Source organism: Andrena cerasifolii, chromosome 3, assembly GCF_050908995.1.
Source record: "Andrena cerasifolii isolate SP2316 chromosome 3, iyAndCera1_principal, whole genome shotgun sequence".
NCBI classification, from domain to species: domain Eukaryota; kingdom Metazoa; phylum Arthropoda; class Insecta; order Hymenoptera; family Andrenidae; genus Andrena; species Andrena cerasifolii.
In genome coordinates this window covers 5,812,902-5,835,131 of record NC_135120.1, presented here as the reverse complement: position 1 = coordinate 5,835,131, position 22,230 = coordinate 5,812,902, and the positions used below count along the sequence as shown (strand labels likewise).

Here is a 22,230-nt window from a genome sequence, read left to right as displayed (position 1 = left end):
AAATGAATGGACGCGTACAGTGGCGCCCCTACAGATGTGGCGCCCGGGGTGATCGCCGGCCTTAAAGCGGGCCTGGTGTTATTGTACCACTTTGACTTATTTGCACGCGAATAATAAATTACTCGGAACTCTTTGTACCTAACTATAGATCAATTCCTTTTCTCCGCGATTCCAAACCATTGAGTGTTCCACTGTGCAAACAACTCTTATACATTCGTATCCAGCAGAGAGGCTAACCCAACTAGTCTATTTCAATAACCAAAAACTAACAATCAACTTTAACCACTGCGTTTTACAGCATCATGGTACTGTAAACCAACAATTAAGATGGGAGGGAGTTAAACAGCAAACACGATTACCGCTACCGTGTAAAACAAGTGTCTAAGCGTTGAAAGTTCTTATCTCACATGGGCCATAACGAACCGATTGCTAGACGAACTGGAAGTTCTTTCACCGTATCGCGACAACCCAGTTTTGCTCGGCGGTATCTCGTATCCAGGGGTTCGACGGATGAAAAGCCACTGTTGATAACAAAAAAAAAATGCACCAACGCCAGCAACTCCCGCTAATGAGTTCATTACAATCGACAGTGATCGTCGACCGATTCTACTCGCATCGCGGGACAAGGAGCTCGCTCGCTTTATGCACGCTACGCACGCATGCCGGAGGTTGCCCGTATGGAGACCGAGCAGATCGATAGCCAAGGCGCCAATCAAATGATAACGAGCAAGCAAAACGCCGTTACCATGCAAACATCAAGAGCCATCCGTAAAAAGAGCGTGTGAGCGCATGACTACACGGCTTAATTAGGAGCATGGAATGCAAGGAGGCGATAACTAATCAATATCGACTTAGGGGTTACTCGTATACGTTTAATGTGAAAAAGTGTTGTTATATCTACAGTCCGAAATAACATCACGACACGTTGCAATATTTTAAAAAAACCTTTGCCTTCGAATATAATAGGCAGCATGTTTCCAGGAATAAATATTAAATATTGAATAAATATTAAAAGGTATTCCTAAATTTTTTAGCCAAAGACAGATTTTAAGCCTGTAGAGTAATTTATTAAAAGTTTCCTCGTGGCGAATGGAATGATAACATTTTTTGGGTGAAACTCAGGTGGGATCACATTAAAAAGTGTTCTTAAACCTCGAGATTTCGAGCTTTTAGAGAAAAGATACCCATACTAGAATCGAATCGGCTTGGGGAATCTTGAGTAGTCACAAGAGGAACATCTCAGTCAGGGATTGTAACCCGCTGCGGGCGGGTTACTAGTAACATAAAGGTGAAATCTGACGGCACGTGGATCAGCGAACTTGGCACGAGACTCGCCGAGCCCACGCGGCGTCAGAACGCTCACGGCTTGCCGACTCGCGAGCCTGGGCGAGCCTGGACGAGCCTAGGCGAGCTGAGCTGTCTCGCCGAGTCCAGCGCCGTGGGGACGCACATGGATCGCCGATTCGCGAGCTTGGGCGAGCCGACGCGGCTCGCCGATCCACGTGCCGTCAGATTTCACCTTAAGGGGAGGTTTAGAGCCCCCAAAAATAGGTGATCTTTAGGAATTAATTAAAGGGAAACTACTACATATAATTTAATGGGACTTGATGCATTCTATTAAGGATAGCTTAAGCTACAGAAATATATTTTTTGTTTTATAGTTAATCATTACATACGGCACTAGGGAGTCGTTAAATTCAAGGCGTCAAATAATTGATCCAAATCGGTGGGACCTGTATCCCCAAAAGTTAATATCCGATTCGACTGAAACTTTTTTCTTTTGAAGAATATACTTCTGGCTAGGTGGAGGAACCAGAAAAAATTAAAAAATGACATTTTTTAAAAACTAACGACACTTGAAATTTGAAACCACTTTCCCCCTATATTTTTCGTTCTTTCAACGCCTTTGAAAATTATAAATTTTCAATTTTTTTATTTTTTCTGGTTTCCCTCCTAGCCAGAAGTATATTCTTCAAAGTAAAAAAAGTTTCAGTCGAATCGGATAATAACTTTTGGTGATACAGGTCCCACCGTTTTGAGAACACTGTTTCGAGAAAAACGCGTTTAAAGTTTTACGTGGGCGGTTGTTACCCATGGATTTGCCGCTACTCAAATGCCTATAACTTCGTGAATTTTACGAATTTCAACAAATCCTTTTAAACACGCATTCCTAAAAGGTTGAACATTCGAAAAATGAAATAAAAAAAAATCGACTTTTTGACAGGAACATCCCCTTAAGGGGACTAGGCAGTCGAAAAATCGATTTTTTTATTGCATTTTCCAAAAGTACTATCTTTTCTCAATAAAATGCCGTTTGGTTTATAGTAAAATTTGCAAAATTGCAGATTTGGCAGCTAAAAACGTCAAGCGGCAACATATAGCGTCGCCTTTGCCCAGAAACTTTAAATGCGTTTTTCTCGAATATTTTTTCTCTTCACTTTTTTCGTGATTGTGAACGAATTGAGGTTCAGATCGACTTGGAAAAAATTACAGGATGTGTAGAACATGTGTCATTTCGGCGCAAACCTCTGATATGGTCTGTAAAAATTCGAGATTTTCATAAAAAAATTAAGAAGTCACCGGATTTTGGTAGCGCACCATCATTGTTTGTGTGCTACCAAAATCCGGTGACTTCTTAATTTTTTTATGAAAATCTCGAATTTTTGCAGACCATATCAGAGGTTTGCGCCGTAATGACACATGTTGCAATAAAAAAAAAATCGATTTTTCGACTGCCTAGTCCCCTTAAGACAGCCTAGTTTAGACAGCCACTTAACGCACTCTGGTCATCCGGCCGAAAAAATGAGCAATCTTTATGAATTTTTTACTCAATGAATAACAAATATAATCGTGCAAAACTTTTTACATAATATTCATCTACTTGTGCCCTGCTCAATGTTTCGACCAGATGACCAGAGTACCCTCTAAAATGGCTGTCTAAACTAGACTGTCTTATGTTACTAGTAACCGGCTCCGAGCGGGTTACAATCCCTGATCCTAGTAGCGTAAGCGATAATACAGTTTTTCTTCCTCGTTAATCTATATTAAACTCTATTTCTGCATAGACTTGCAATGTTCCTAGCGAGGGAATGATTTCTGCTTTAAGAAAGAGCTTCAGATTCTACACGCATCATTTGCACGTATGAACGTCAAGCCTGATTAGTTCACAACCACGGGCGATCGAGGCGCTAATCAAACTTACTTACATGAAAGAAAAACGACTACGCGAACGATGTTTAAGAAATTCGTGAAAGGATTAGAAAAAAGTCTTAAACAAGTGGAATACCTTTTTATAGAAAATAGAGCAAGTCAATTTTTGTAGAAGATTAAATTATTGTGGAATAAGTGAAACTTTTTTTTAACAATTTCGTCTAATGCTTTGAAGAGGTAGTAATTAAAGCGAGATGCAACGTCTTGTGAAACTGAAATTACGCTTTTATCTCAGCGATACGAGCTTTCACCCGAAAGTTTCAAGTCACACTAATCCCAAGAGTAAATTACTACCCACGAAATCTCTTGATTTGATATTCACCGTCAGCGAGACGAAATAAATGCCCCAAATGAGGAAAGCTGTCATCGGGCTTTCACCGTTCACGACAAATCTCGGTGGATTTTAGTAGAACTTTGTGGAAATGAGATTTCATACCTCGGTCATAAATATAGTAATAACAATGACAATAATGACAATAATAATAACAACAACAATAGCCCCAGTACTGTCTTTAAGTACACTACACCTGATAGCATAAAAATGCCAATAAACCAGTGTGAAAGGAGAAACAGTAAGCGAGGATGAAACAAATATGCAATGGACAAGAAGAGATACAAACCACTGTAATAAAACGAACTCAAACGTAAAGAATAATTTTAATACTGTCCATGCACAGACACATGCTTCGAATTTAATTGGGGTAGAACAAAGAGCCAGAGCTCCAATTGCACGATAACGAGGAAGTGACACATAGGCCGTTAATAAGCGGTAACAAGTTTATCGGATTGCGGGGAAAAAGTAGTCGCCAGTGCCATGCAACGCATGAGTAAACAATTCTAATTACGACGAACTTCGTAAATTGCAAGCGACAACAATTAGTAGGCCTAAATGTGAATAACTCGTCGAGTCCAGCGCCGTGAGATTGCTCGCATGAACATAGGAATATAGGGACGTAGCAATAGTTGCGACATTAGACAGGGAGTGATACGTATTTGAGAGGGGAGGGGGCACCTAAACCTGCCTGGATTTGATTGGTTGCACTCTACGCATGCCCCGTACCGCTAATTAGGAAAAAGTGTTTGCTACTGATTAGTACATACAGCCGTCTAATTGTAAGGACATATGTACTAACGAAGTGATTGTTCACGAATATAAATTATAAAAATAATGCAAATTGAAGAGAAATATGCAGCTATAATTATTATTAAAATATATGAAGTGAATACACACTGCATACCACTCTACGAGAAACGCTTCGAATATGGCTGCCACTATCCCTGCTTGCGACGCGACAAACGTTGATCATTGCACATCACTTCGCTTGCGCGAAGCAGCAGCCAGTGGAAAGAAGGCGTATGTTACCTCGTCGCCCCTCCCGCAAGGATATCACCCCCCGGAAACTATTCCTCCATCCCTATGTTCCTATGTCCACGATTGCTCATGGCTCGTCGACTCGCTGGACCTAGGCGAGCAAAGGATGAACCGAGTTGACTCGCCGAGCCACGCGCCGTGGAACTTCACCTTAACCCCTTGGCCTACCGTTTAAATTCCGACCGCCGGCACCAAAGCAGCACCAGCGGTGAGCCACGCGTCGAGCCTTTTCACGGGTCGGCTCAGCGTCCGAAGTTGTCGATCGCACATGTCTTAGCCCCGTTAGCCAAGTTGGAACAAAGTAAATACATGTAAATGCGGCCAGGAATAACTGAGATGAAAAGACATCGGCGAAAAGTTGAGTCGTAGTATCTACTAACCTCGAGCCTGAACTATCTAAACTAACGAGCCTTTGGCCTAATCGAGAGACCACGATTCTCACTCGATGTTGTAGGCCAGGCCTTCCCAAGTAGGGGAAAGGCACTTCTAGAACAGATGTTTCGGTTCTCCCTCCACCGGTGCGCCTTCAGCTAAGGTGGGACTACTCCTACAACCCTCTCTCCGAGGAGACAGTAATAACGTCGCTGGGAAGCATGTTGGGCGCTTTAGGGCGAAAGTGCCAAATGTGTCAAATTTTTATAGAAAATTTCATAATGACTTAAAAATAGTAGGAAAAATTAAAATTTAAACTAGCATTTCAAAATGACGTAAAAAGAATTACAAAAAATGTATTACATACATTGTTAAATTAAAATTTAAACTAGTTTAAACTAAATTTTAATTTTTAAACTGGTTTAAATTTTAATTTTTAAACTGGTTTAAATTTCAATTTTTAAACTGGTTTAAATTTCAATTTTTAAACTGGTTTAAATTTTAATTTTTAAACTGGTTTAAATTTCAATTTTTAAACTGGTTTAAATTTCAATTTTTAAACTGGTTTAAATTTCAATTTTTAAACTGGTTTAAATTTTAATTTTTAAACTGGTTTAAATTTTAATTTTTAAACTGGTTTAAATTTTAATTTTTAAACTGGTTTAAATTTTAATTTTTAAACTGGTTTAAATTTTAATTTTTAAACTGGTTTATATTTTAATTTTTAAACTGGTTTAAATTTTAATTTTTAAACTGGTTTAAATTTTAATTTTTAAACTGGTTTATATTTTAATTTTTAAACTAGTTTAGATTTTAATTTTTAAACTTGTTTAGATTTTAATTTTTAAACTAGTTTAGATTTTAATTTTTAAACTAGTTTAGATTTTAATTTTTAAACTAGTTTAAATTTTAATTTTTAAACTAGTTTAGATTTTAATTTTTAAACTAGTTTAGATTTTAATTTTTAAACTAGTTTAGATTTTAATTTTTAAACTAGTTTAAATTTTAATTTTTAAACTAGTTTAGATTTTAATTTTTAAACTAGCTTACATTTTAATTTTTAAACTAGTTTAAATTTTAATTTTTCCTACTATTTTTAAGTCATTATGAAATTTCCTATAAAAATTTGACACATTTGGTACTTTCGCCCTAAAGCGCCCAACATGCTTCCCAGCGCCGTTACTGTCTCCTCGGAGAGAGGGTAGCAGGAGTCGTCCCACCTTAGCTGAAGGCGCACCGGTGGAGGGAGAACCGTAACATCTGTTAGGAGTGCATTTCCCCTACTTGGGAAGGCCTGTTGTAGGCCAAGGGGTTAACACTGATCTTGCTCTGTCACAACTCATCTATTTTCCTTCATTATGCTCCGAATTACGTCGTTCTTGGTGTCAGTTTCATCGGCGAAACATAGGGAATCGATTGTCATCATTTCCGCAAAGGTCTGATGAGAAATGCGGAAATCCTGAACATTTCTCACTTCTTAATTGTATTCCAACCCCTTCGAGGGTCGAAAGCCATACAATTTGGTATGGCGCAGCGGTGGATTGACCACGCCACGGGGTACCAGGCGGCATCTCTTTGACAGGCGCTGCAAGAGAATCACCTTGTACAGCAGGTCCTCGCAAAGGGGCGAACGGAGACTGACCGGGCCAGAGCAGCCCACCTGCGTAGTTGTCAGTGAAATCAAGGACACGGCACAGACGCGGCTTGGGCACGGAATTGACACGGGCCTGACACGGAACGGATATGTGTACAGCGACCTTTATTTTCGCTTGCCACGGCTACACTGTGCTCGCTATAATAGGTAGTTGATGGTCCACTGAATCCTCCACAACATGGACAACGGTTTCGCATTTGGCAACGCGAAACTGATCCGCCACGGCTCCCAGTTGCTGCTGAATTTTTCACTCGATAAATTCGTCGCCACTGGATGGCGCCGCGTTTCGCAAGAACACCGAATAAGTAATGGGGCACGAAATAAAACGAACCTTCGCCTCAGCGAGCTAGATGTTGCTCCTCGGGCTCGACTTGTAAAAAATTTAAACGTTAATTATCGGTAGTATTCGAAGCAGAATTTTCAGGGGACCAATAAAGAAGTAACACGAATTTAATTCGAAAAGATATAGGCGCAAGTAATCCCGAAGTGACAATCACCGACTTGGATGAACCTTGGGTGTTTAATAGTTTTTGAAGTAATATTTAACACGCGTTTTTTTAAGTATCAACAGTCAAGTGTAGAAATAATTGGCACATTTAAACTTTTTTCCTATACTTAATAGTTTTTTAAATAGCGCGTTAAGTACCCAGGTATTTCACCCTAACTTCGAGAGCTATTTCCACTCAAATCAACGCTTCTTCCCCATTCCTCTGAAATATGTAGAATTGGTCCTAATTACAATGTATTCATTGATGGTTGGTTGCTTTCTGCATAACTAAGCCCAATTGATATTCACTGGGGAGAATATCATAAAAATACATGTACAACTTATCGACAGGAGATAGGTAGTGTTTAACCCTGTTTCACTTTTCCGGGACACATATGTCCCGCTCAAAAACACTGCTGGGACTAGGGCTTATACAAAAACCGACTTTTGAAAAAACCAGTTTTCGAATTCCACTATTCCCAAAAAATCGGTCAAACTGGTTGTCGAATTTTCACAAAAAAATATAATTAAAATAGTAAAAAAATATTTGTACCTACATGATTTAAAAAATTTCAGTTTCCTTAATATTATGGAAATACAAAAATATAACAAAATAAAATATACTCTATCTATACAAATCCAAATAAAAAAAATTAAACTAACTAAAATGCATACAAAAACGTACAATTTTTTTGTTCATTTAATATTTATGGATCTACAAAAATATAATAAAATAAAATAGATCGCAATACAAAATCAAATGCAAAAAAAGTAAAATAACTAAAATCCGTACAAAATATAAATCTTTTAAAAGGTGGTACAAAATTATAAATCTTTATTTCATTTAGTATTTATTTTCTGAAAATATGAACTCATGAAGATTAGTTTTACAGTAAACTGTTGCCTACTACAATATGCTTGTGTCCCAGGCGATGTGAAATAAGAATGTTAACGTTTTTAATTAAATAATTAATTCAATTCTGCCTATTAATTCTAGTATATAAACCCGGGTTTTTAATTTTAAAAACGGGTTTTCGAATTTTACAAATTTATAAATAAAAACTGAGAAACCCCAGACCTAACCCAGCTGGGACACATATGTGTCTCTTTCTACTAGGCATCAAAATCTTCTTTCCATACCTGCACACTCGACATGTAAATTCGAATCCTCCTTCGCCTATATTTCTGCGCACTATTATAATTCCCTTCCTCCTGATATTTGAGGGATAAATTCCTTTCCTGATATAAATGTAAAGCTCGACGATATATGTATGTATATCTCTACACTATTCCTAACCTACCTCTATATTCTTTCTTTTCCTTGTCGCGTCCATGTCTATCCATTTACATTTATGCTTTTTATTTTGCTTATGCGCCATAAATTGTTTCTCTTCAATTTTTCTCCTTTCTTCCTTTTCTTTCCCAGTGTTAGTTTTAGTTTTAGTTTGAATTATTTAGTTACGGTTAGGCTTCTAACAGTCTTGTACTGCAGCCTCGCCTTTTACTTCGCTATGCTCTATGTATTACTGTTCTTTCTATATTTACCAACTAATAAAGACGAACAATAACAATAACAATGACAGTGACAGTGACAGTGACAGTGACAGTGGCAGTAACAGTGACAGTGACAGTGGCAGTGGCAGTGGCAGTGGCAGTGGCAGTGACAGTGACAGTGACAGTGACAGTGACAGTGACAGTGACAGTGACAGTGACAGTGACAGTGACAGTGACAGTGACAGTGACAGTGACAGTGACAGTGACAGTGACAGTGACAGTGACAGTGACAGTGACAGTGACAGTGGCAGTAACAGTGACAGTGACAGTGACAGTGGCAGTGGCAGTGGCAGTGACAGTGACAGTGACAGTGACAGTGACAGTGACAGTGGCAGTGGCAGTGGCAGTGCACAGTGACAGCGACAGCGACAGCGACAGCGACAGTGACAGTGACAGTGACAGTGACAGTGACAGTGACAGTGACAGTGACAGTGACAGTGACAGTGACAGTGACAGTGACAGTGACAGTGACAGTGACAGTGACAGTGACAGTGACAGTGACAGTGACAGTGACAGTGACAGTGACAGTGACAGTGACAGTGACAGTGACAGTGACAGTGACAGTGACAGTGACAGTGACAGTGACAGTGACAGTGACAGTGACAGTGACAGTGACAGTGACAGTGACAGTGACAGTGACAGTGACAGTGACAGTGACAGTGACAGTGACAGTGACAGTGACAGTGACAGTGACAGTGACAGTGACAGTGACAGTGACAGTGACAGTGACAGTGACAGTGACAGTGACAGTGACAGTGACAGTGACAGTGACAGTGACAGTGACAGTGACAGTGACAGTGACAGTGACAGTGACAGTGACAGTGACAGTGACAGTGACAGTGACAGTGACAGTGACAGTGACAGTGACAGTGACAGTGACAGTGACAGTGACAGTGACAGTGACAGTGACAGTGACAGTGACAGTGACAGTGACAGTGACAGTGACAGTGACAGTGACAGTGACAGTGACAGTGACAGTGACAGTGACAGTGACAGTGACAGTGACAGTGACAGTGACAGTGACAGTGACAGTGACAGTGACAGTGACAGTGACAGTGACAGTGACAGTGACAGTGACAGTGACAGTGACAGTGACAGTGACAGTGACAGTGACAGTGACAGTGACAGTGACAGTGACAGTGACAGTGACAGTGACAGTGACAGTGACAGTGACAGTGACAGTGACAGTGACAGTGACAGTGACAGTGACAGTGACAGTGACAGTGACAGTGACAGTGACAGTGACAGTGACAGTGACAGTGACAGTGACAGTGACAGTGACAGTGACAGTGACAGTGACAGTGACAGTGACAGTGACAGTGACAGTGACAGTGACAGTGACAGTGACAGTGACAGTGACAGTGACAGTGACAGTGACAGTGACAGTGACAGTGACAGTGACAGTGACAGTGACAGTGACAGTGACAGTGACAGTGACAGTGACAGTGACAGTGACAGTGACAGTGACAGTGACAGTGACAGTGACAGTGACAGTGACAGTGACAGTGACAGTGACAGTGACAGTGACAGTGACAGTGGCAGTGGCAGTGCACAGTGACAGTGACAGTGACAGTGGCAGTGGCAGTGCACAGTGACAGTGACAGTGACAATGTGTCCCAATTTTAAAAATTAACATACAACTTTTAAATTTGATATGCACATATCCGTAGCCAGGTACAATCGATTTCTGCAAGAAAATATAATAAAATCCAAATAGACAAAAGTCGGGTCAAAAGTGTTAAGACCGGTTAAGTATTCGACGACCTGTTTAACAATGTACATTTTCAACAATTTGTGAAACAGTTCAGGCACGTGTGGGGGAACAGTCAGACGCGAATATTTTTTCTAGTGTTATGGAAATTGAAAACTCTTTTGAGTTCTATTACTACAGTGATACTGAGCATGAAACACAAATAGCACAGAAATACGTACCCACTTTATAAACACTGAAAAGTGTCACAAACATCTGAATCATCCAAAACGAATCTGACAGAAACTATGAACATATGTATAGAACGAATTTGAAGCAATGATTTCGTAAAAATTCAGTGTTGAATCAGACCACAATAAAAATGTTAAATATAAATTGTTTTATGTATATTTGAACGTTTAAACGAAATCATTAAACAAAATGTCCAGTTAGAATGTTAAACAAAACTGCATCTTATAATAAGTATGCCAAAACGTTTAATTCATTCGGTTATCATGTAGGATAATATGAGAGGTGGAACAAAAGTTATTTATACCTTTACAAACCATTGTACATAGAATAATTCAATGTTACAGTATCTTCTTTCACTCCACAAAGTAAGGAATTCATTCATCGTTTTATTATACAAAGAGGAAATACATGTAGCTCTTTTATATAAATATGAAATTTTGCACAAAGAACGTACAAAACAAAGTTATGGCTTAGGTAAACACCTATGTCGGTATTATTAAAAAGATGAACTAGCAGACAACCTGCAGAAAGAAATAACTAAAATTTGCAACATCTCATGATCGTCTTTTAACCTTTAAAGTGCCGGGATTTTTTCATTGAAATTGTAAATTTTATTTACTTAAAATTTATGCATATATACCACCAAAATGTTCGGCAAAGTATCCAAATTCTTATGTGGCCACTATAGTTTAGATTGGCAACACTGTTTCTGAGTAAAATTTCATTACTCTGACCTTAGAATCGTGATTACCGATATCAAAAACCCTTGGAAACATTAGTCCAAATTTTTAATTTTTCAATGGCCACTATAGTGGCCAGCCCGACCCTTTAAAGGTTAAGGACTAACAACCTAACCATGCTTACGAAGCAGAAAATACAAGAATGGAATAAGAAAGGGATATCTATAGCTTCCCAGCGCTTACTAACAATTAAATATGTTTTTTGTAAAGAGAACTCTCTAAATAACATTTTTAAATAGTACCAAAACGCAATTTTATGAATTAGTATCATCCATACAAGATTCACACACTCGCACCTTTTTAACCGACTTCAAACAGAAGGAGGTTATAAATTCGACCCGCATGTATTTTTTTTATGTTTGTCCCCGCATAACTCCTCAGCATATGAACCCATTTTGATAATCTTTTTTTTATTCGAAAGAGGGCGGTGGTCCCACCCTACACTGCATTAATATTGACCTAATATTGCCAGCTCTTGTTAATAATAAAGACTATTGTCACCTAATTATTATTATTTTATATGCGTACACGCATATCGCCTAAGCATGTTGTGTCAATATATGGGCTGTTTATTTTGAAAGTGGTCTAAGTCCATTTGTCAATTATTTTTTGTTGATTATAGTAACGTGTACAACTTGAAGTTAGTATTAAAAATTTATATATGAAAAATTTTTAAATATAAAGTGGACTTAGGTCACTTTCAAATTAAACGGCTCGTATATAAAACTAAAAAGACAAAAAATAAAAAAATTTAAAAAAAATAATTTAATCCCTTATTTAATCTACGACTCTCATATTTTTTAAATCGGCGTCACATCATTTGCACTGTGTAAACCTGGCGCCGACTTAAAAAATACGAGAGTCTAAATAAGGGATTAAATTTATTTTTTACTCTTTAGGTAATTTTTATTTTTTTGAAGTCGGTTTTAATTTTTTTTTAATTTTCAATAAAATCGATGCTCCAACAGCAGACATGTGTCTCACTGAAATTACTGTAAACCACCTCATCCTTGATCGCAACAAATATTTGGTGAATATATTGCACTACAATATAAATCCCTCAGTTATAAAAGGCAGCCTAAATCATTTCAAAGAAGTATCATATTTCTTAAAATCTTATAAAAAAAGAGCATACAGAGTGAAATTAATTGTTCTGCACTACTGAAACTCGTTGAACTATATGCTCCTACCAGATGTGTCAGAAAAAGGCCACCTTTCGTATACCGCAAATTCAAATCTAAATATGGGTCACTTGATCAAATGAATCGCTTAATGTTCAGTGCTAGCTCCTATGTAGACTATGTCGTCTTCTTTTCCGGTAGTAGTTCCTTTCAGTTGGAAGCTCTTCAGACTATTGTGTCAGGAAAATCCTATCACGTCGTTGTAACTGCGCTTTGTATTGGGTAATGCCCGTTTAATTATCAATAATAATAATAATAATAATAATAATAATAATAATAATAATAATAAAAAATTGAACTTTACTAAAAGTTGTAACACCTAATTAACTTCAGTTACATCGCGAATAATCATCTTGTAGTGGTTCATGTGACAAATGTTAATCTGGGCATATCTACGATTCGAAGAAGACGCGCCAGTCGCGAATAGTGAGATCAGATTGAAATTTTTCGGTTTACGAGTTCGCAATTTTCTTCTGAATCTCATTTGCGGAATGACGCTATAAGAAACCTTCAAGAAATGGCACAATCAAGTCTGTCCTTGACAAGTGAATTTGCTTGTAGGGCTCCATTGAAAATGCGGGAACGCGATTTCCAATTTCCTACGAAATTAAACATCTGAGATGAGAGTTCTCAAATGAATCGAATACGGATGTTGCATCTACATCCATGCTGATCGCGAGGAGAAGAAAAAAAAGTTGGGCTTTTCCAATTTCGTTGTAAGCCAAATTGAAATGATCTTAAATTGCGAATACGGCGGTGAGAACACCTAAGAGGATAAGCAACTCGAGCTGTTATTTTCTCGTTTTCGTTTTACGATAGAAGGAAATGGACAACTCGTAATACAATAGGTACAAGCCGATTGGTACACTATTCTCTGTCTCCATTTCGTTCGACGTGTGCGAAAATCCATTTCGATGTAGCGTCGTTGATCGGTTCTGTGAAATTTGTCCCCTGAATTTCGTGCTGAGAGCATTTTTCTCGTTCGATCGGCCATACCCATTTATCATCTCGACGAGGTATTTGTTACAATAATCAGATGAAGTAACTATCGATCCCGCAGTAGTAGAACACAGGTACGATATATGTATTAACTACTTCCTCGTGTTAAAAACAATCGTCTCTGAAGTAGGGCTGCTCAAGTACTTGAATATTCGAGTAGGTTGAAATTCGGACCGAGCCGAGACTCGGTTTCCGAGCCGAGCTGAGTACTCGAAAAAATCGAGCGGCTCGAATACAACCGAGTAGCTTGAATAGAACCGAGAATCCGAATTTTTCGAGTGGCTCGAATAGAACCGAGTAGCTTGAATAGAACAGAGAACTCGAATTTTTTCGAGCGGCTCGAATAGAACCGAGAACTCGAATTTTTTCAAGCGGCTCGAATAGAACCGAGAACTCGAATTTTTTCAAGCGGCTCGAATAGAATCGAGTAGCTTGAATAGAACAGAGAACTCAATTTTTTCGAGCGGGTCGAATAGAACCGAGTAGCTTGAATAAAACCGAGAATCCGAATTTTTCGAGCGGCTCGAATAGAACAGAGAACTCGAATTTTTTCGAGCGGCTCGAATAGAACCGAATAGCTTGAATAGAACCGAGAATCCGAATTTTTCGAGCAGCTCGAATAGAACCGAGTAGCTTGAACAGAACCGAGCGCCAAGTATATAATTCCATCAAAAAGAATCCCATTTAAAAACATTGTCGTAAATTAATATCCCATCAAAAAGAACCCCATTTAAAAATATTGTAAATTAATATAAATTTATTAATGAGCTATATTTAACTTTACAAAAGTAACTAGATGTACAACAATTGCGCCAATTATCACAATAGCTATTTATACAAAGGAAAAAATGTATTAAATAATATTAAGCAGATATATTTTTACACAATTCAAAATACTTTGCGCTGCGAACCCGAAAAAATGTTAATTATCTTGGTTAATAATTAAAGTAAAACAAACCAAGGCACCATTGAGACAAGAAAGAAAGAAAAAGATTTTAATGCAATTTATACATATTTATTCAGGTTAGCAACACTAATTCGGGGTGCAGCTCCAAGTGTTTTGAATTATTCACTAAGTACAAAGAAATTGGGGAGGTTTAGGAGACCAGTACGATATTGGCAACTCTCCCCTACTAACAGAAAGCTGAGCATCCAACGTCGCGGAAAGTATGTAAGACATGTGGTACGAGGAATACGAGGCATTCAAAATAATCTGAGAAGCAATCCAGCGAGTTCCCCGATCAATTTCTCTCGTCCGATTCGGTAATACGAATCCACGGATCGCGGCTTGAAGCGTCATCGTCAGCACGGAACAGACTGTTCGTTCCGGCATTCAATGTGACGAAGGTTTTCCAAGCCGCACGAACTTTTATCGAACGGTATAGCCATTGGCACAGTTCTATCATATTACCCCGACCGCGAAAGATCACTCAGCCCATGCCTCGAAGAAGAGCAACATAGGTCGACTGTCTTAGAAAACCGACTACGTATTACGTTGCACCGCTTATTATAACGGATACCTGCGGTGAGAAGCATGTCTTCTTCCCTTGTTTCAGCGGTACGGACCGATCCAAGGCAACGTCCTGAGAATGAAATATTGCTTAAACGGATTGCCACCGTGAATTATTTAGCAATGGGAGTTCGCTGTCTAAGCAATTCGTAAACGACTGCGAACAATACCCTTGGTTAATTATGTAGGGTCAGGGTGCCGACAGTGGTTCAGTCTTGTTATGTAGGGCTGTAACTTTATAAGGGATTGAGCAAAGAGGCTGAAATTTGGTATCAGCATAGCCTAGTTATTGGATGTTTTTAAATACGTTATTACTTTCTAATGTCGAGCGATACAAAAAAGATATAAATTTTTTCTTTAAAAATGGGAAATCATCCACTGTGGACTGCAGGTCGGGTACGGTGAATCATCCAAAAATCTACAGTGGCTCACCACAGTACACAGTGAATGATGATGTGAGAGACATAAAAAAATAAGGCACATATGATAGTGAAATCGGTCTTTTATTTAATCGTGCAGTCTCTGTAAATACTATGGTGGATATTAATACAAACGCAACGAAAATTATGCCTTTGGTATTACGTAACAATATTAATAATGAAATGTTAACTCAAACAGTGCGATTTTTTAAATTTAAGATAACATCGAGCAACTTTTTTGGTTCAAAATCAACAAATAATAATAACCAAAATTACCCCTATGGTATGGGACCGTCCTTAAATTACGTAAGGGTAATTTTGGCGAATTCTTACCCCCCCCCCTCCTCCCCCAGTATAAGAATTCGTAAGGTTTGGTAATCCAACCCCCTCGTTGCGTAATATTTGTTACATTTAATTTTTTCAGTTATCAAAATTCTTTTAAAGGTTTATAGGTATACAGTGGCGGGCGAAAGAAAGTTTACACCCTTTAAAAGCGCATAACTTTTTTAGAATTGACCCAAACGACTTGAGTTTTTTTTCAAAAATTCATACTGATTGTGTGACTTTTGAATGGCTTGTGGCACCTCAAAAAATTTGTTGATCAAGATCACACTTTCGCAGCTTAAATAACATTATAAAAGGCAACTTTAGCCCATTATTAGAAATCATGAATAATAAAAAAATATTTTGCCCCTATATTTCGTTCCACCCTACTGTGTACCGAGCTACCATTTTATAATTACCCTCAAACTCACACAAAATACTTGACTTTTTAAATATGATTACACTATCAAAATAAACTAAAATAGATGTATTTTCCAATACAATGACATCTGCGTAATAACATGGCGTATATCGCAGCCTGGAAAAAGGGAAAACTTACCTTTAAAAACAACTTCGGACACACGAAAATATAAAACCAGTCGTAACACGTGTACGCGTCGACTCTGGAGACACGCGACTAAGGTCGTGTTCAGATATATTGGCCGGTGAGTTTCGTGAGGGGTATTCTCCCACCACACCGCTTGCCTGCCTCGGCCCATCTCATTCTCGCCTTCGCGGAACAAGAGTGAACCAGAAGTGGTGGGGATAGCGCCAAGCTTCTGACGTGTAGTCCAAGCCGAGTTCTTAACGTAGAAGTACATACATTAGAATAGGTGTGCGTTAGGTCCGAAAAAATTCAGGAATTTTATTGGTCAGAATATTGATTCTTTCTCGATAGCTTTATCTCGTATTGGTTTACACTTCGTAACGCACACAACTACTACGCTAAGAATAAACAACAGGCACACGGCTTCGTTCAGGCGGAACCGAGCAGCGTTCCCGTTACCCCACCATACCCTTCGGGGGCCCAGCAACTTCAACTGCCAATCCACGATCGTCAGGTGGTGGTGGCTCGCGAAACCGAACTCACCGGCCAATATATCTGAACACGACCTTAGTTCGTTCGCGTTCGCATTGCGAGAGCCTTGATGCGTGAGTAGGACGCAACGATATTGTTTTTCCTCTCACACACAGAGCACTTGATCCACTGTACCCGCCTGAGCCACTGTCGGAACCCTGACTCTAGGTAGCCTAATAGCTGAAGGGAGAACGTTAATCAATGTTATGATGTGTGTGTTTGCGTTGGAAGGATTGTAGAATACTGTTAGAACTTAAGAAACGAGGGATGAGAAGCAAAGAAGTGTTAAATGTAAAAAGGATTTATCCTTTCAGCAAATGGGAAAATGGAAGCTCAAGGGTGGAAGTTTAAAGTTACAAAATAAAAAGGAAATGCTCTTTTTGGTATTAAAAAACACTGTTTTATATCTTTTAATACGTTCGTTATGCGTCGAATATAACTGAATATGTCTCCTTTTAGATAATCTATTTGTGCGTCGAGGTTTATTGTTAAGAGAACTGCAGGCATGTAAAACTTTTTCCAGGTGCTCCATTCGCGAGCTGCAGCTGCTTGAAATTTTAATCGAATGGATGGACTTAATCTCATTTGCTGCTTGTTAACGCGTCGGCTTTGTCGTTTGAAGGACAGAAAGAGTATGAACGGGGTCAAAAGTGTAACACAGAAAACATGTTTATTTTAGAACAAAACCCACACACTGTTCACCTTTGAGAATATTGCATTATGACTCAATGCTGTATTTTAATGAGATTTTCAAAAGTATGTCGTTTTCCTTCACAATAATACGGAAAAAATTCATAAGAATAAAGAAAACTAGAGTTAAACTTGTATATTACCTACATGGTGATCATTGTTCTTTATATTCTGTTATAAACATTTACCCATAGATAAGTTTATGCATAGAACAGTAACTACAGTACCGTAAACTGGGGTGACTTTGCCCGCCGGGGTGACTTTCCCACTTTTTTTACTCTGACTGAAAAATTACCATATGATTGAATTCGCTATTGTTTTTTACGTTTGACCTTGGAGAAATTATTGCTATCGATTACAAAACACCATATGATCTAATTACTTCACAATAAAATAAAATAAAGTTTCTCCGAAAAGTGGGCAATGTCACTCCGGCGCGGGCAAAGTCACCCCAGTTTACGGTATCTGAAAAATGAAATGAAATTGAAGAATTCAATTTAAGTATAAACGTATCATATAATAATATTGTAGATCTCATAAAGAATATGTAGTCACATATTTAAAAGAAACAGCTGGATTTATCAATTTATTACATTTTTTACCTCTGCATGGAATTATCCAGAAAATAAGAGCTTCTGAGCTCTGTTTCTTATCAATCTCTTAACAACTGAGAAATATGATTGGATAATTATTCAGAAGGAAGGGAGGTAAAAAAAGGTCTCGCTGCACTTATCAGTTCAGTGTCAGTTCCGTGTCGGCGCGGCGTACCAGTGGTAAGAAAAAAGATACCCTACGCCAGGGCTGGGCAATCCACGGCCCATGGGCCGCATGCGGCCCGCTCCCCGACTTGCCTACTCTGCTGGGCCGCAGGAGAACGACCCCCACCATACTCTTTTAACTCCTACAGTGTGCGCCGTACCTATATATGACCGCACTCGTAGGAGTAAAAGGAAAGGACATGGAGTGGCGGCTAATCTGCTGATGGTGGGGGAACCGGCTGACTGGTAGTGGGGACTGTGCGGCCCGCGGCGGCGAACAAGTTGCTCAGCCCTGCCCTACGCTATAGTGTGATTTACTAAAGAAGCCTGGGTGACCCGTGGGCCAGCACGCGTGGCTCGGGAGAGACCAGTGCTGCCAGAACCGTGGGTTTTCGCCCACGGGCGCTACGCCCACTCTGTGACCAAGCGTACCCCCTCCTAGCGCCTGTACCGCACCACACAAGCATACCCGTCCCTCTATCCGTGTGCCGTACGCGCTGCCTGGCAGGCGCTCTCCGCCTAGAATTTATTTCACCGACATCCTAGAGCTTGGGTCGCAAACAGAAAATCCGAGGTTCAAATCCCGGTGCGAAGAGTCTATCTTTTTCATTAATTATTCTCTAACTTCTGTTTCTATATTCTCAGTAGAACAAAAACTTGAAAACTGTTAATTTACAAAGCCTTTTCGCAAATGGCTAATGTACGATGTTGCTCTTCCGCCTTTTTTTATACATAAACAGAAATAAATGTTATTTATGTATAATATTAAATCTCTGTTTATGTATAAAAAAAGGCAGAAGACCAACATCGTCATTAGCCAGCTGCGAAAATGCTTTGTAAATTAACAGTTTTCAAGTCTTTATTTTCCTGAGAATGTAGAAAGAGAAATTAGACAATAATTAAAGAAAAAAAGTAGAATATCCGCGCCGGGATTTGAACTCTGGACTTTTTGCTTGTGACCCAAGTGCTTCGATGTCGGTAAAACGAATTCTCGCCGGAGAGCGCCGGCCAGGTAGCGCGTACGGCACACGGATAGAGGGACGGGTATGCTTGTGTGGTGCGGTACAGGCGCTAGGAGGGGGTACGCTTGGTCATAGAGTGGGGGTAGCGTCCGTGGGCGAAAACCCACGGTTCTGGCATCACTGCTGGCATCACTGGGGGAGACCCAATGCCCGCTCCGGACTTCGTGCGACGTTGTCACGTTGTGTAGCAGATCGCAAGTCTCTTTCTATCTTCAAGCGCAACTGTGTCTGTCTCACTGGCTCGATAAAACAGAGTCCTTCATCTATAAGACAATCCACGCCAAATCGATTAGATTTTTAGACACTTTAATCGGAACGCAATATGTATTATGTGAATCACGCGAAATTATGAAAAGGTTTGACTCATTGTTTAACGGGTTTTGAACTTGGTTACAAAATAAATAGGTTATGAATTTTTATCCCGAAAGCTATCAACAGCATTGGGTTAATTTTCTTTTATTTTAATCGAGAAAAATTATCTTTCAGAATATAGTTTTGAAATTGTCAAACTATTTGAAAAAGTAGGGGCATATTTTTTTACATTTGGAAACAAGCGACCTTCTAGGAGAAATTTGAAAAATAAAACTTTGGCCATAATTTTAAAAATTACAAAATTAATTTTTCAGTCTAAAACAATATTATTAGAATAGGCCGCATCTGCTAGATTAAAATAAAAAAAATAATAAATTCAATACGTTAAAAAAGGCCGGTATTCATAATCGCTACTTATTCTTAAGCAAATGCTTAAGAATAAGTAGCGACTATGAACACCGGCCAAAGAGTTTCCGAGAAACGATTGCTCGGAATTATAGCTCTGTTCACGATACGGGCTCATCGCCGGTCCCGACCAGCGCGCCCTCAACGAGGAAAAGCTGTACTATTTAACTTTTCATTATAACTCAAAAACGAAAAGTTTCCCCAGCAAGCGATTTAAATCACTTAAAGAGCATTAAAAAAAACTACTAAATAAACAGTTTTCAATTTTTTTATAATAATTAAGTTGAAAAAAATATGAACTGAACGTACAATGTAATCAATTATAAATCACTAGATAGGGATAATTTTTTCTTGTCTTTTTGCGCAAATCTCGTTCCGATATCTTTTATACTTTAAAAACTACCCCCATCCCGACCACTGTGCCGGACGCCATAGTGCCAGGCCGGAGCGTGTGTGGCCGCCTTAACGGTCACAATATCGATTATTATGAGTACATAAGTTGTCCGATAGCAACTGATTATTTCATCAAATGCATATTTATTTTTTCTCAGCATGCTGTAAAATGCTTCTCAGCGTTCGAAAACTCACTATTATAAAACAATCACACAATTTTGATTTTTTTTTAATGTAAGTATGTTCAGACCTTAATACTTTAATCTCATTGTCAGCCAAGCCCGGAAATATGGTTTTACAATCGATACTGTGATGCGCGAATAAAGTTCCTGTTTACTGGGTAACAGCAGAACTGTGAGGTTCCTCTTAAAAAGAAAGTTGCTCGCAAAAAACAGAGGGAAAATGTGGTCGAGAAATGTACAAGATCGTACGAGAGTCTGCACTTGGTGATTCCGTTCGCTCCCTGCGCCCCATGACTGCCATTTTCGTTTATACTTAACTCTGAATTTTATGTAGGCCTGCATCTGCGCTCTCCCTAGCACGCGCGTACACAGACATACCGATATGTATGCCCAGAAAAGACCGTGAGAGTTCAAAGCTGCCGTCGAAGTTCCCCTACGTTGTAAAACTTTGGACTAATGTTGCCAGAGAATTGCACCGCAGAAACCGTTTGACTCCCACAATGAAACCAAGATAAAGCTGTAACCTAGTGTAAACTTCTCTGACGCGTCTTACTTCTTGAGCAATGACTTAGGGATTAAACGTTACGACTGCATCTAGGGGAGGTACCCCTAATGCTATCTACGGCAAAACTTCCGAATGTACTGTGCGTAAGTACAACCGTGCTCCGTGCTAAGTTCTGTTATTTGTCTTCGTAAACCGACTGAATCATTCGATGTTAAAATGTAAATGTTATTGGATTAGTTAATAATAATTGGTACTCAATTGAAGCGTTTAGTTGTTGGTTAATAATTAAAGCCTTATACCCACTTGAAATTAATTCTCTGAACTGTTACCATTATTCGAGTATTATATTTGTAAAATTGCTCTCCTTCTTTATAATGGTAAAATTCAAAGTTACGTAATATATTTATAAACGTTAGTGAATTGTTTTATATCTAATAGTGTTTAACATACGTAAGACCTCTCTGTATTCAAACGCTATTATCTAAAAAATGGTTGGAAGCACAAAAAAAATTATATATACAGTAATTGTAGAAAATTAAATGCTCTTTTAATATCATTTGAACAAAATTTCGATAGGGCTTACCATTTTTTCAGAAATTCTTTAAATCTAAGCTATTGATGAATTCTAAACATTAAGGCATAGTCGGCACCCTTTCCTGTTGTCTGATTGCAATAAACTTCTTCAGGGACTTTTTTTTGTCAAATGAAGGGTCGGATGCAATAAGGGGGTAGCGCTCGAAAATGGGAAAAATTATTGTCCAAACGCTAAGAAAGATAGGAAAATTAAATGTTGTTAAACTGAATTTTAAAAATATAGTGTTGTAAAGCTCGTCACGACACACATTTTTTCTATTTACAGTTTGTTTATCCAATCACTACTATTCGAGCTAAAAATTATAAACAAAAAATTGTTCATCTTCCAAAATCATTATTTCTTTAAACATAAATTGCGATAACTTAAGTAAATATTAACGGATCGTTATGAAACTTAAAACATAACTTCAGAACACTCTAGCGAAGCTGTAAAATGTATGCACAAAACCCTTATGTTAACAAATGTAATAATATTTAATTAAAAAGTAATACTGGACATAACACATGTTTTTCAACGTTCGCCGTTA

The 22,230-nt window shown here is 38.7% G+C and overlaps 1 protein-coding gene across 1 annotated transcript in view; it reads right to left on the bottom strand.

The window, feature by feature from the left end:
- Positions 1-22,230, bottom strand: part of LOC143366966 (uncharacterized) — a 520,650-nt gene that overhangs the window by 421,314 nt on the left and 77,106 nt on the right. The gene's annotated exons all lie outside the window — the stretch shown is intronic.